This window comes from Dermacentor silvarum, chromosome 7 (assembly GCF_013339745.2).
Source record: "Dermacentor silvarum isolate Dsil-2018 chromosome 7, BIME_Dsil_1.4, whole genome shotgun sequence".
Classification (NCBI taxonomy): Eukaryota; Metazoa; Arthropoda; class Arachnida; order Ixodida; family Ixodidae; genus Dermacentor; species Dermacentor silvarum.
Window position 1 is genome coordinate 183,204,486 of NC_051160.1, and position 12,807 is coordinate 183,217,292.

The window sequence follows — 12,807 nt, forward strand, 5'->3', positions numbered from 1 at the left end:
TTCTCACAGGGCCTTACACACAGGGCCTTACCGCGTGCTGCGCCAGGTGACACCTGTGACGTACGAAATTGAACCTGTCAGTTTGACCTCGCCGTCTACTCTGGCATCTAGTGATGTCGTGCACGTCGGTAGGCTCAAGGCCTACTACACTGCTTCCGAGTCAGGTCTTTGATCGCTCCGGGACGGCGCTTTTGCCGCCGGGGGTAGTACTACAGTGCACTTCTAGTACACTGTAGTAGTGCTACGAAACAGTATTCACCATAATGAAGAGGCGAGCAGTGTGAAGACGACGACGACGATTAGAGGCTAGTGCGGGCTGTTGCCTCTTGGCCAAGTGCGGCGCATTTGCTTGTAAATATACTTGTACATAGCTTTTCGTCTGCGTCTTCCTATGTAACAGTATGAATAGTCCGTCACCAAATCGCTTGAAATCATAAACACTGTGCATTTCCTTACAGTGCCTTACAATCTTTCCCAATGGCACTAAAAACGACATAAAATCTACAAAGTAAGAAATGAGCCTTGAAATAACCACCACACTTACACACAATCAAAGCATTTTTGCAACATTCTACGCGCAATGCACAAAACGGGAATAGCACCCATACGCTTAAGTGTAACCCGCGTTCCAGAAGCGAAACCTCACTGTAACTTGTTCTTTACTAATCATATCATCAGAAGCCAACAAACAATGACACCAAGGACAACATAGGGAAAATTACTTCTGCTTACTAATTGAATTAAAGAAATGATAAATAAATGGAAATGAAAATGGCTGAAAAAACAACTGTCCGCAAAACAACTGTCCCCAATGGATGAAAAACAACTGTCCCCACCTGCGGCCAGTTGTTTTTTCGTCCATTTTCATTTTCATTAATTTATCATTTCTTTAATTCACTTAGTAAGTAGAAGTAAGTTTCCTTATGTTGCCCTTGGTGTCATTGTTTGTTGGCTTCTGATGATATGATTATTAAAAAACGGGCCCCTCGGTTCCCTTTCTTCTCGTTCATTACATAACGAGGGCTCGAATACGGCAACATTGATGCCTTCAGGTAGCATATGTGGGTTTATTGATCAGTTGCCATCACCCAAAAGATCACGTGCTCGTGACGCCTGCGGCAGAAAGGACGTTCCACATCCGCCCCTAGGTTTGTGAGTGGTGGCGCTGGCTTACACTCCCAGAGTTCTAGTTGTAAAACATAAATACCAAAGAAAGTGGATGGGAAAACGGCTCCGCGGTAGCTCAATTGTGAGAGCATCGCACGCGTAATGCGAAGACGTGGGTTCGTTCCCCACCTGCGGACAGTTGTTTTTTCATCCATTTTCATTTTCATTTATTTGTCATTTCTTTAATTCAATTAGTAAGTTGAAGTAATTTTCCCTATGTTGTCCTTGGTGTCATTGTTTGTTGGCTTATGACATGATTATTAAAAACGGGCCCCTCGGTTCCCTTTCTTCTCGTTCTTTACTAAGTGTGCTTGTTTTTCGCTCTCGTGTTATGTTTGTATCATCGGGCATACATGTCTATCCGGTGACTGCATTTCATAGTCAGTCAGTCAGTCAGTCAAATAACTTTATTTAAAGGCCCTGCGAGTTTGTGGGACGGGCAAATGGGTCCCGCCTAGGTGACGGCCAGTAGCTCTTGAGCCCTGGCGGCTTCCTCGGCCCGCTAGACAGCCCAAAGTTGATCGTCAAGGGCAGAGCTGAGCAACACAGTCTCCCAGCGCACGCGGAGTCGATCGCGAGAGGCTGCATCCCCATTATTGTTTCTTATGCCTCGACATTACCATAGCATTTGTTCCAGATTGGCTCTAGAACCACAGTTTTTGCATTTATCTGTCTTGCACATGTCTGAGTAAATGAGGTGTGAGATCAGCGGGTTCAGATAGGTTCTGGTCTGTAATTGCCGCCATTCGACAGACTGATTTTTGCTGAGCTTTTGGTGAGGTGGTGGGAAAATGCACCTTTGCAATTTGTATTGTTGTGTGATGTCAAATCTGGTCATACGATCCTTACATTCCCACTCCTCTCCATGCTCGTTCTCAGGAGACGCTAAGGTACCGGCCCTATTCTCGGCCGTGACTCGGTCCGTAAGCCCTCGAGCCCCGTCATGCGCCGTCTTATTATTATTGCTGTCTCCTGGCGAGGTGGAGGTGTGAGCGGTTGTCCATATTAAATAAACATCCTTTTCTTGACTTTTGGTACCTGCAATTAGGATTCGTAGTGCTTCAGAAGAGACTCGGCCATTAGCGAAATTTCGTACTGCCACCTGAGAGTCACTGACTATTACGTCCGCTTCGGTCTGTGATAGTGCTAGCGAAAGAGGTATCTCCTCCGCAGTCTCGATGTTTACTGTGCTTGCCGTAACGCATGTTTTGCACTTCTTTTCGTGATCAATTACTACGGCTGTAAAGCCACGCCTGTGCTTGTATCTAGCAGCGTCTACAAATACTGCGTCTTTACTATTCCCAATTTTTTTTTTGTATGACCTGCTTTCTCTTCTGTCTTTATGGTACACGGGATGCATGTTCTTTGGTAGTGGGGGAACGGTTATCGTATCCCTGACACCATTCGGGATGTCCACTTTGGTTCCGTTTTGAGTATGGTACCCAATACCTAGTCTTTCTAGTATGTGTCTTCCTGTCTTGGTCTTGGAAAGGCGTTCGTACTGCGCTATCCGCTGCGCCTCTATGAGCTCGTCTATTGTGTTGTGCAGGCCTAATTCTAATAGCCTGTCGGTACTAGTGCTGATTGGTAGTCCTACGGCTTGTTTATAAATTTTCCGAATGAGGCATTCTAATTTAATCTTTTCTGCAGCCTACAATCTAAGGTAGGGTACGACGTATACGATCCTACTGATAACGAATGCCTGTACCAATCTGATCATGTTTCCCTCCTTCATTCCACTGTGTCTATTGGCTATCCTTTTGATCAACCTCATACCTTGAGATACTGTCCCTTCCAACTTCCTAATGGTTTCTCCATTGTTGCCTTTTGCTTCAATGAGCAGTCCCAAAACTCTGATTTTATCAACCTTAGATATGGGTTTATCATCGGCAGTCTTCAATTCTATGTCCGTTTCTAGATTGTATGCCCCCCTGTAGCTGTTTGGTTTACGGCCCCTGCGAGTCGGCCTGTACAATAATAATTCTGATTTTTCCGCCGAGCAAACCAATCCGGTTCGCTCTAGGTATTGTTCGACTGTTTCAATCGCGCTTTGGAGTGTCTGTTCTATCTGCCCATCATTACCCTCCTTTACCCATAAGGTAATGCCATCGGAATATATAGGTTAAGGCCCTCAATTTCTTCTAGTTTCGCTGGTAATCCGAATAATGCCAGATTAAACAGCATCGGCGATATCACTGACCCCTGTGGTGTGCCGGCGCTACCGATCTCAATCTCTTCCGAGACGAGGTCTCCCACGGCCTCTCTGCCGGTTAGGAAGTCACGAACATAATTGTATGTTCTCCTTCCTAATCCTAGCTCTTCAAGGCTGCTGAGTATTGTCTGATGTGTTACACTGTCAAATGCTTTCTTTAAGTCTAAGCCGAGGATGGCTCTAGTGGATCTGCCTGGGTTGTCTATGATTTGGTGTTTAAGCTGGAGCATCGCATCCTGCGTGGAAAGATTCCTTCTGAAACCCAGCATAGTGGAGGGAAACAGGTCCCTGTCCTCGAGATAATTGGTTAGTCTCGCTAGGACTGCATGCTCCATGAGCTTTCCAACGCAAGATGTGAGAGATATAGCTCTCAGATTCTCCAGCTGTAAGCGCCTGCCTGGCTAAGGTATTAAGATGACGTGTGCCGTCTTCCATTGTTACGCTATTTTGCCGCTTTTGCAGGCATTCATTGATATATTCTGTCAATTTTGTTATAGACTCATCATCTAGGTTCCTGAGTATCTTATTTGTGATTCCGTCTGGTCCGGGTGCTGATTTAGTATTACGTTTTTGCGAGGCTGCCCTTACTTCTGCTTTACTAATTTTCCTGTCAAGTTCGTTGCTGACTACTCCTGTGTAGTCTGGGTGTATAACCGGTCTAGCCTGGAGATACATTTCTCTGTAACCTCCCGTAGAAAGTCTTGTTCTGAACCTCCATAGGCATGAATTACCTTGTTAATATTTTGCTTGTATACCGCCTTAGTTTCCTCTGGGTGTAGCAGGTACCTGAGAAGGTTCCATGTCTTTGCTAGCCCTAATTGATTGTCCATGTTACTACATGTCTCCTCCCATTGCTGCTTACATAGCTGTTGTGCATGCTGCTCTATGTTTCTGTTTAATCGCGCTATCCTCCTTCTGATTGCCCGGTTGTCTCTCTGAGTCCTCCATCTCTTTTGCAGCCCTTCCTTAGCCTCCCACATGTGCAGGAGCCTACTGTCTTTCACTTCTAAGTGTGCTTCTGGTGGAACTATTTGTGTAGCCGCGGTTACGTCTTTCGTTAACTGTTCAGTCCAATCTGCGATGTTTTTAATTTCCCCGCTGGTGTTCTTTCTAATGTTCCGGAACTTATCCCAGTCGACAATTTTGAGCTTCTTGCCTTTGTGTTTTCGCGGTCCTGCCCTGACTGTTATTTCTATTGTACTGTGGTCGCTACCCAGATCTTGTTGTGTATTTATCCACTGCGTGTCGCTTATGTGTTTTGTGAAAGTAAGGTCTGGCGTAGTGTCGACGCAAACACTGTTGCCTCTCCTGGTGGGAGCTGAAGGATCGGTTACGAGGGTTAGGCCCTCCTGTTGCGCATCTAGCCTTTGGGGCTCTCCAATTTATAGCCCCATGCCGCGTGTTGAGCATTAAAATCTCCCCCGATTACCACCGCACAATTACCCGCTATGGCGAGCGTTTTACGAAATAGTGTTCGGAATTTGTGTATTTTACACCGCGGGTTACTGTTGAGGATAAAAAGGCTATCAGTTATAATCTCTATCAAGATATTATCCCTTATGTCGTGTTGCACGACCGTTTCGCTTTACAAGAGTGGTTATGGCCTCCCCTTCGGCGCCACTAAATGGTTTGTAGCCTGATAATTTTGCTATTCCGTGTGTCTCTTGCATCATTATGATTTCTGGGCTTTCTTTGTTAATCAGATGCTGCTGTAGATTGAATCTTTTTCTGCGCTATTCCATTGCCAGATCCTGTATGTATCGCGTCTGTCCATGGCGGCGTTACAGTTTTCCCTTGGTTAGTACCGGGGGTTTGATGTAGGGCTTGCCTGTCGTTTTGATGGGACCACCCCCACTGGATTGTGGTCCCCAGGCCGCTATTCTTGTTTCTATATGCGCGATGCGGGTCACTATCGTATTAAGGTGCTGCTGTATTTGTTGTACGATTCTTGCGCCCATTTCCTCTATTTTTGCCTCTTTGCTCGACTTCTTCCTGACGCTCTGGAAGTGCACTAACCGGTTTGGTCTTTTTCTCACCGTTTCCCACTGTATCTTCCGTGGCTTTACGTTTAGCCGGAGTAGCTACATCCTCCTCCATATCTATTTCTCTTTCCTCCGCTACAACTTGTGTCACTTCTCGGTTTTCTGCCATTCCTTTTCTAATTCTGTTTTTCTCCTCTTTGAGCTTTCTATTCTCCTCTTTAATGCGGCGTTACTTTGATTATACTGTACCTTCATCTACCTAATCTGTGCTAATTCTTTCTCTAGCTCCCTTATTTTACTTCGAGAAGCAGCCTCGGCCCCCGCTCGCGCCCCGGAAACTGCGTTCGCCCAGCTCACCTGTAAGGGTCCACCGGGGCCATTGCTGGAGTGTGCTTCTTCTTTGTCGCTGTGGGATCTGTTACGTGACGTTGAGCGGCCCTCTTCTCTTCTGTTGAGTCTAGGGAAGGATCCCGATCTGTCTCGTCCTCGAGTATCTTGGCTCTGGTCCCTCTTGTATTCTGACTGTTTTCCTCCGTATGGTCCTTGGCTGTTCTGATATGTCCCCTTTGTTTCTTTGGAATTATGGAGACTGCGCGCTGCCTCCGCTTCTTCTTCTTCCCTTCTGGCCCTCTCCCAGCGGCGTTTCTTCACTAGGTACGGTAACTTGTACCTGTCCTCACATTTGCGATCCGCCGTAGGGTGGTTCTTGCCACAGAGCTTGCATTTTGCTTCACATTCGTGGTCTTGCGGTGGGTTTTCACTTCCGCACCCTCTGCATACCTTGTGGTTGGGGTTAGGGCAGACGTCGGCTCGATGGCCTAGTCGTCCGCACTGGTAACACTTGTCGATTCGTTTTCTGTAGTGCTCACATTACGCTATATGCACCCGTATTTCACATAGTTTGGGACGTAGTGTCCGTCGAATAAAATGATGACATTTGTGGTGCTCCCCATCCTCTTGGCCATAAGGACGCCCGGATTCTGCGGCCTCACCAGATTCTCCCATATGTCTTTCGGGGATTCTTCCAGGGATATCCCCCGTATTATTCCTTTAGATCTATTCTCCGGGGCGGCTTCATACGCGCTGGTGTCAAATTCTTGGTTGCCTATCTTCAAGCTGGTAATATGCCTGTACTTTGCAGCACGGTTGTCGGATGGCGTACTGACCACTAAAATGTTCTGCTTATAGTTGACACACACGATGTCCCCTTCTGATTCTCCTCTTGGAATTCCAGCGGCATTACGCACACAACATCCTAGGCGATCGAGTCCGTAGTCGGTGACCTTAAAGCCACCACGTGGACGTATGATTATCTTGTAATCTTCCTTCGGCAAATTGGGCATTTTGCTCGCCATGATGACTTGCCGCACTTTCTGGCCCTTAGTCCACTTGTTTCTAGCCGAAACCTCGCTTAGGAGGCGTTTTCCTTGGTCTTGGTTTCCGGGAGCTCCGGATTCCACGTTGGCTTGCTTGCCTTTCCCTACGGTATGCCAACCTGGCTCTTCAGTGTACTCCTTCGTTATATGCTCTCCCTCCACACATACATCGGCTAACAAATGTTAGAGTTTCAAGATGCTTTTTTGGGTCGGAAGTTTCTCGAATGTTATCGATGGTTCTGTTTCCAGCGCTGCGTCCTGTCTCTTCTCGCGCCTTAGCTTGTGTCTTAATAGTTCGCGCTCAGGATTAGCCATGATGGTACTATTTGTTGCTACGTTGTCTCCGAGGAAAACACGGGGAATGCGGGAGATGGAAATTCAAGGCGATGAGCAAAGCGAAAACAAGGTGAGAGCAGGAGCCTGCTCTCACCTTGTTCTCGGTTTGCTCATCATGTTGTCTCCGAGTCTCTTGTAATCAAATACTGCGCGCGCCGGAAATAGTGCTGTACATTGTACAACTTACGCAAGCACCAGCATACGCGGGAAGGTTTAATGAGCGCGTGTGATGAGATTTCGACGATCGCCCATTGTGCTTCTTGTCTCACTTGCTTTCCTGGGCAGAGATTCGCCCAATAAAAAAGTTAGTTTCGTGATTCACAGTTTTGCTAAACCCATTTCACCCATTGCGCAAACGGCCCCTCATTCGAGTTCTCAGCTTGTCAATTGACCAAGGCTGCACGTCACTAGGACGCGCCAATATCCTGCTATATGTTGGGCTAGAAAGACGACCGCGACGGCATCATATCACTGATATCAATTATCTCATGACATACATACCATGACAAATATGTCATGTATGGGTGTCATGGCCACGGTGTAAGAGGCTAGACAGACAGACAGACGGACTCAAAGTGCTTCAAATCCCAAAATATGCTTCGAAATAGAACTATCCAAAGTCGCGAGTGACCCTTCTACTAGCAGGACAACCCATTGCGCAAACGGCCCCTCATTCGAGTTTTCAGCTTGTCAATTGACCAAGGCTGCAAAGCCAACACAAGGATCGAGAAAATGCGTTGGGCACGGAATCAAGTACTGCGCTTCGTGAGGCGAATAACATCAAAATCATGGGGAGCGTATGAACTTGGGAGAGTAATAGGTGCGGTACTTGTATCTGAGGTGCTTTATAGCACAAACCAGAAGGGACGGGGTGCGCAGCCGCGGCGCGTTTCTGTTTGGCCGCGCGTGCAGTTGGTGATATCTGAGCGGTGTCCGTAAAAACTAGTTGGGGGACGAATGGGTGCCTCGGCGATGGCAGGTTTTTTTCTGCAATGTTGCTGGACAGGGCAGCACACAACGGAGCGTGAACACAGTTGACTTAGGCACCGTGGCATCATCGATCCCGCGCTGATGGAAGTGTGGTCAGCAGTGAAGTGGGAGGCATCGTGGCGCTATATACAACATGGTTTCAAGGCAGCGAGTGAATGATGTGTTACTGCCGGTTCAGGTACGCCTAACACAAACAGCCGAAGCGCGTCATATGCATGTGTTGCAGCAGGCGTAGATAAGGCGGAACCATTACTACCGTCATGTGGTAGTTTTCCTGATGTGAATTGATACAATGGAGGTAAAAACCCGCCTCCTGCTCGAGCAAGGTGCGATACCGGGATTATTGGTATTCCATAATGATATAACTAGCGCAGTAACAGATACAGAACACAAAATAAGCAACAAGCACTAGCGCTAACTTCCAACTGGCGTTTATTACAAAGAAGTATGAATACTGTAACAACGTGGGATCGAGCACGTGATAACCTCGAGCACGTGATCACAACCACATACACTTTGTCCAAATTATCATCATCATCAGCCTATTTCTAAGCCCATTGCAGGCCGAAGGCCTCTCCTTGCGTTCTCCAGTTACTCATGTCTTGCGCTAGCTGATTCCCCTATTACTACCTGCAAATTTCCTAATTTGATCACCCCACCTACTTTTCTGCCGTCCTCGACAGCGCTTCCCATTCTTGGCACCCATTCTTTAGCTCTAATAGCCCACCAGTTATCTACCCTACGCATTACATGGCCTGCCCAGCTCCATTATTTATGTCAATTATTATATCGGTTTTCGCCGTTTGCTCTCTGATCCACACCGCTCTCTTCCTGCCTCTTAACGTTACACCCAACATTTTATTGCGATAGCAATTATATGGACACTCCAAGCGGATTTCTGTCGTCACCGTGAAGTTCCGTATGAAGTCCAAGGGCGATAAAATCTTCACCGCGCGCCGTATGCTGTATGTGCGAGTGAAAGCGTGCGAGGGACGCGCGCTTTCACGGGCAGCGCACGCACGGCGTAGAGCAAATGCGACTTCTTCCGTTGCGCGAAAGGCCGTGGGGGGGGCTACGTTGTGCTGCGGCACCAACTGCCGATCTTGCAACCGGGCGTAAGGGGAACTAGCGATTCAATCTCGCACGTGAAAGGAGGAAAGCGGGAAGGCAGAGCGGGAGGGAGCGCGGCTTCTTTTCTGCCAGCAACTGCTTACTTGTCCTTTGCGCGGCTGAGGGCGGTCGCGCGCACCGTATCTTGAAAGCGATCTGCACACGGCTCCTACCTTTGTATGCGCTGTGCTTTCGCCACTCAGTTTCCGCTGGAGCGTAGACCGCACGAATCTTAGCTCGTTGCTGCCGCCGCGCTTGCTCACGGCAGCGTTATGACAGCGGTTGTCTATGGTCATCGAGTGTAATCTATTCATGTTTGCTTGTGCGCGCTGACACCATGCTTGTGAATTCAGTTAGTAAGCTAATGTGTCCAAGTTTATACAGCCGATGAAACTGCTATCCTTACTACGTATAGCTCTCTACTAATTTGCTATCGCAATTGATGCTTCGCCTTTCGGGCGAAAGTGCGACTTTTTTTCGTTTCATTGCTCTTTCAGCTGTCCCTAATTTGCTCTCGATCTTCTTCAATTCCAAGTTTCTGCCCCATATGTTAGCACCGCTAGAATGCAATAAGTGTACACTTTTAAACGACAGTGGTAAGCTCGCAGTCAGGATTTCAGTATTCCAGAAATACAAAGCGAGTCTGAGGCGGCCCTCTGCACGGGGGGGGGCTTAGACTCACTTTGTTTTTCTTGACCATTTGTAGTTGTCTTGATAACTTGCGCTAGTGTATGTGGTTGTGATCACGTGCGCGAGGTTATATATTCATGTTTCTTTGTTATAACAACTGCAGGAAGTGAGCGCTAGTTCTTGTCGCTTCTTTTCTGTTCTGTTATTGCGCTGGTCATATCATTACAGCTTCAGTAGTGAGAGCTTCCAGGCCAGAACTCGGGGAACTGTGGTTGGTCTAAAATTCAGCGCGTGGCGCTTTCTTCAGGTCGGATCACCAACTGACAGGCGTGGTCACCACGTTGACTCCGTGGTTGTCGATAGAAACTTCTGGAACACGCTGTTCGGCAGTCTGTTGTCAAAACCGTGGCGGACAAGGAGAGATGTTGCCACGTCGAGATACACGACGCAACTCCATGACAGGAACCACCTAGTAGCTGTACTCTCTGCTGCTCACGTGCCGCTTTGCTGCACTTTGTCCTCGTCGGCGTATAGACGCTACCGCTGGGTGTTCGTTCTGCGCACAGCACGTTCACTTGTGAATTTCACTAACTAGCGCAACGTCACGTTGCTTTGAGTCATTATTTTGATCGCAGGTTCTCGTTTAGAGTCCAACACAGCTCCAAGTAAAGCTTTTGAGCTTTCCTTGGACCAGCCGGTGCATAAGGTGTGTCCACCTTATGCACAGCGCTGGTGGAATGCAAGAAAAGCAGCGACCTCAATGACTTGCCTCGCATGGAACCCGATGGATGCTGGAGTTGGGTTGTGGCGGTTGCCTGTTCATGCATGAATTTTTTTTCGGTGGTAATGATCCGCTCCGCTGGCGTGGTCTACGTCAGTGTGGTCGAGAACTTTGCTGTGAGCCGACAAGAAGCGGCATGGCCAATCTCTGTGGTACCATCGAGCGCCAATCTAATCGGTACAACATCGCGGGACCGTTCAAGAGGACAAAATCGCTTTTGCTTATCGGTCTTTCGATTTCGACCCCGGAAAAAAGTCATGATTTTATACTTGGAATCGTACAAAGCCAATTAGCTCAATCTTTGACGTCTTAAGCAAAGGCTTGACGGTGTGCCACATTTTATACCAAGCGCTTCTTAAACGTGCTCTACTCTGGTTGCGCAATTGAAGCTGGCAGTTGCTATTTTCACGAGTATTGGCGCAGTGAGACACCACCTTATGCACCAGATTTTTACCTTCCTTTCATTTGGTCTAGGTAACCCTTGGGACTATCCGCACCGCAGAAGAAAACTCCGGTCGCAGAACAGCGCTGGTGGACTGCAAGAAAAGCAGCGACCCCAATGACTTGCCTCGCATGGAACCCGATGGATGCTGGAGTTGGGTTGTGGCGGTTGCCTGTTCGTGCATGAATTTTTTTTCGGTGGTAATGATCCGCTCCGCCGGCGTGGTCTACGTCAGTGTGGTCGAGAACTTTGCTGTGACCCGACAAGAAGCGGCATGGCCAATCTCTGTGGTACCAGCGAGCGCCAATCTGATCGGTGGGTATCCGCGCAATACTCGGGAGCCAATACTTGACTTACCGGGCATCTAGAGAGCTGTTCCCGTAAGCACAATAACCGCTCCCGGTATATTGAGTTACGAGGGGCATAAATGTAAGCAGTCGGATCCGTTTTCTGTTAGACTGACCTCGACAACAAGTCCCGGTTCATCCCAGTTGGTTCATGGACACTTCGCGGTAAAGGAATCTTAAGTCCCTTCTCTAAGAAACGCGAAACATAATCTGGAAGGGGCGCGTTTCCCGAAACCATGACAGGCTTGGGAAGCCGACTTTACTTCATAGTGAGCCTCAGCAAAGTGTTCCGAATCCACTGCCAGCTGCTCACAATTAGGTGAGCCGCTATACATCTGCAGTTCCGCAGCTTGCTGGGGGAGGGGGGGGGGGGGTTCTCATAACCACGATCTGATTATGAGGCCCGCCGTAGTGAGGGACTCCGGAAATTTGGACCACTTGGGGTTCTTTAACGTGCACCTAAATCTAAGTACACGGACGTTTTAGCATTTCGCCCCCATCGAAATGCGGCCGCCATGGCCGGGCTTTGATCCCGCGACCTCGTGCTCAGCAGCCGAACACCATCGCCACTGAGCAACCACGGTGGGTGTCCGCAGCTTGCTCACCGCCAGACATTCGGGGTTGTCCGTGTAACACAAAAAGCGCAAGCAGTCCTGAGACAAGCAGACATGTCGCCAGATCTCTGACTTTTGCACAGTCTCCTTACGTATTTACAAGACGGCTTCAAGGCTCCGAAAAGGCCACCAACCTCCTCTGAAATGATTCCCTTGCGTATGCGAAATCCGTAGCTCCTCGCTCGGCAAGTGACATCGTTCATATGGATCGATGATTGACGAAGAAGGTTCAACACTGAAGCAAGGGTCCAATGCACTAGAAATATTCTTTAGCGGGACTGACTGTTGAGCTAGTTCGTCTTGGATTTTAATTATGGTAGATTAGCGCAAATTAATAATGGACACAAAGAACAAAATGGATAAAGACGGGCAACTACTAGCAACTGTTTGTGAACAGTTGCTAATAGCGCCCTTTCTTGTCTACATTGTTCTCTGTGTCCGTTATTAATTTGCGCTAGTCTACCATTACTATAATTGTTTGTAAAACAGGTTTTTATTGTTTCTTGCGAAATAATCAATAAAGTGCTTGATTCCTTTATGGAGTATGACGAAACAGCGCAGATGACGGGACGTGTGAAATACGGGCAATGCGCTATCAACTGATTGATGCAGCATAGTAATATAAGGCAGAGGGCACAAAGGGCACAACGCTATCTGTAAGTTGATTTGGCCGGATGGCATGGAAGAGCAGTTAGAAATCAATGAAGAAGTCATACTTGATGCTAAACATGACTTGTCAGGTGTAAACCTCCGAAGAGCACTAAAAGTAAACAATTACAACAAAAATCTAACAAGAACGATTGGTAAAATAATAAAGCGG